This window comes from Mirounga angustirostris, unplaced genomic scaffold (genome assembly GCF_029215605.1).
Source record: "Mirounga angustirostris isolate CCGP_5_RB_7025 unplaced genomic scaffold, mMirAng1.0.hap1 SCAF_6, whole genome shotgun sequence".
Classification (NCBI taxonomy): Eukaryota; Metazoa; Chordata; class Mammalia; order Carnivora; family Phocidae; genus Mirounga; species Mirounga angustirostris.
Window position 1 is genome coordinate 88639941 of NW_026991714.1, and position 3556 is coordinate 88643496.

The window sequence follows — 3556 nt, forward strand, 5'->3', positions numbered from 1 at the left end:
AGATATCTGCGCTCTCATATTTATTGCAGTATTATTCACAATAGTCAAGATATGGGAACAAACCTAAGTGTCCATCAGTGGATAAATGAATAAACAAGATGTGGTGCATACAGAGGAATATTATTGAGCCACAAGAAACAAGGAAACCCTGCCTTTTGTGACAGGATGGACATTGAGGGCATTATGCTAAGTGAGATAAGCGAGACAGAGAAAGACAAATACTTCATGGTATCACTTATATGTGGAATCTAAAGTATAAAAGTCAAACTAATACAAAGAGTATGAGAGTGGTTGCCAGAGACTAGGGAGTAAGTGAAATAGAGAGGTTAGTAATAGGGTATAAAATTTCACACATCTTTATCTTTTTCTTTTCTTTTTTTCTTTTTTTGGAGAGAACATTTTCTACTCTCAACAAATTTTAATGCTCTCATGGTGACTATAGTTGATAACACTGTATGTATAATTCTAGAGCACAAAAATGGTGCATCAAATTAGCCCAAATACATCTCTCTGCAGCCCAGATACATCTCTCTTGCTGGTATGTTTCAGAACGCTCTTTGCCCAAAAATACTTCAACTTTCCACAGCTCATTGGACCATGAGTAGTCAACCCATACTTTGTTCACTAGCTGACAATTTATAGCCTGGAGTAAAAAGATGATTTGCAGGGTGCCTGGGTGGCTCAGTCGTTAAGTGTCTGCCTTCTGCTCAGGTCATGGTCTTGAGGTCCTGGAATCGGGTCCCGCATTGGGCTCCCTGCTCAGCGGGAAGCCTGCTTCTTCCTCTCCCACTCCCCCTGCTTGTGTTCCTGCTCTTGCTATCTCTCTCTGTCAAATAAATAAATAAATAAAAATCTTTAAAAAAAAAAAAGATGATTTGCATCAATGAGATTCTTCCTTTTAGGGAGATGAAAGAGGGAGTACCAAAGGGTACATGGCCATTTAGCAGCAGCAGCAGTTGCTGGAAGAATGTCGAAAAGTGCAAACTCAAGCCATGTATAAGAGAAGCAAAGGAGGAGCTGGGAAAATGAGAATGGGCCAATGTTCAGAGAGAAGGGAGACCTCCGGAAAGGGAGAGTAAGAGTAGTCAAGCTCCAGAACTCTCTTAGGGTTTTTGCCTGGGGAGGAGGGGTGGGTGGGGGTCTTCCAATAACTTTCAGATCCCATAAATTATTTCTATCATTCTTCCACTATCCTATTTCCTTGGACATTTTCTTTTAAGTTAAATGAGTGGATTTTTGTTCCTTACTCTTTGTGAGCCTTTAGAATGCTATGGTAGCTATTGTTTTGGGCTTCCGCAAAAGCTTTCCTCCACCCTGACCTTGTAGTAAACAGACTCTGATCCCTGGCCACAGGGAAGAAAGGTGGACATATCCAACAGACTTTTGGAAATATAAGGCTGAAACTGGAGTGACGGTGTGGACTGGAAAGAGATCATCACCATACAGAAAAAACAAGGAAGTAATTTTTTTTTTCTATTTTAAGTCCAGTTAGTTAACATACTGTGTTATCTTAGTGTCAGGTGTACAACACCAATACATCACCCTGCCTTCATCAGGACAAGGACATTCCTTAATCCCCATCCCCTATTTAACCCATCCCTCTACCCACCTTCCCTCTGGTAACCATCAGTTTGTGCTCTGTAATTAAGAGTCTGTTTCTTGATTTCTCTCTCTCTCTCATTTTTTTCTCTTTGCTTGTTTGTTTTGTTTCTTAAATTCCACATGAGTGAAATCATATGGTATTTGTTTTTCTCTGACTGACTTATTTCCCTTAGCTTATACACTCTAGCTCCATCTATGTCATTGCAAATGGCAAGATTCATTCTTTTATGGCTGAATAGTATTCCACTGTATATATATACCGCCTCTTCTTTATCCATTCATCAGTCAATGGACACTTGGGCTGCTTCCATGTCTTGACTATTGTAAATAATGTGCTATAAACATAGGGGCACATGTGCCCCTTTGAATTAGTGTTCTTGTATTCTTTGGATAAATACTCAGTAGTGCGATTGCTGGACCATAGGTAGCTCTATTTTTAACTTTTTAAGGGACCTCCATACTGTTTTCCACAGTGGCTGCACCAGTTTGCATGCCCATCAATAATGCCAGAGGGTGCTTCTCATGGTTCCAGTAGGGAGAGAAGGAGGAAGCGGGGGGGGGGGGTTGGAGTCCCCCCCCGGCCCCGCCCCATGGCTTCTGCCACAGCTGCCCCCACTCCTCTGTGTGGGAAAGGAAGGTGTGAGTCCCAGCTGGAGCTGGGTGCTGCTGCGGGACGGTGGGAAGACAATGGCAGATACAGATAAACTCAACATGGACAGCATCATCCAAGGATTGCTGGATGTGAGCAGGTCCAAGCCTGGTCCGAATGTCCAGCTACAGGAGAATGAAATCTGAGGACTGTGCTTAAAGTCCCGAGAGATCTTTCTCAGTCAACCGAACCTACTAGAACTTGAAGCACCACTCAAAATATGTGGGATGTCCACGGGCAACACTATGATTTGCTTCAACCTTTTGAGTACAGTGGTTTCCCACCAGAAAGCAACTACCTGTTTCTTGGGGACTACGTGCACAGGGGGAAGCAGTCATTGGAGACTCTGTCTCTTACAGACTTACAAAATCAACTATTCCGAGATTTTTTTTCTTCTCAGAGAAGAGAGGCCCATGAATGTGCCTGGATCAATAGAATTGATGGATTATGATGAATGTAAAAGAAGATATAACCTTAAACTATGGAAAACTTTCGCAGACTGCTTTAAACTGTTTACCGATAGCAGCCATTGTGGATGAGATGATATTCTGCTGTCACGGATGTTTATCACCAGATCTTCAATCTATGGAGCAGATTCGGGGAATGATGCGACCAACTAATGTACCAGATCAAGGTCTTCTTTGTGATCTTTTGTGGTCTGACCCTGATAAAGATGTTTTAGTCGGGGGTGAAAATGACAGAGGAGTGTCCTTCACATTTGGTGCAGAAGTGGGTGCAAAATTTCTCCATAAGCATGATTTGGATCCTATACGTAGAGCCCACCGGGTGGTTGAAGACGGATATGATTTTTTTTTTTTTTTTTTTTTTTTGCAGAAAGGCAGCTGGTCACTCTGTTTTCTGCACCCAATTATTGTGGAGAATTTGACAATGCAGGTGCCATGAGTGTGGACAAAACTCTAATGTGTTCTTTTCAGATTTTAAATCCTGCCGAGAAAAAGAAGCTGAATGCCATGAGACCTGTAACACCTCCAAGGAGTATGATCACAAAGCAAGCAAAGAAATAGATGTAATTTTGACACTGCCTAGTTGGGACTTGTAATAGAGAGTATATAACCTTCATTTTTAAAACTATGATGTGGGGCTCCTGGGTGGCTCAGTTGGTTAAGCGACTGCCTTCGGCTCAGGTCATGATCCTGGAGTCCCGGGATCGAGTCCTGTGATCGAGTCCCGCATCGGGCTCCCTGTTCCGCAGGGAGTCTGCTTCTCCCTCTCCCACTCCCCCTCCCCGTTTGTGTTCCCTCTCTTGTTTGTGTTCCCTCTCTCGCTGTGTCTTTCTCTGTCAAA

General features: G+C 42.9%; 1 pseudogene; it reads left to right on the forward strand.

Moving 5' to 3' along the window:
• Positions 1-2289: 2289 nt before the first annotated feature.
• On the forward strand, positions 2290-3305 carry LOC123845456 (serine/threonine-protein phosphatase PP1-gamma catalytic subunit A-like; annotated as a pseudogene).
• Positions 3306-3556: the final 251 nt, after the last annotated feature.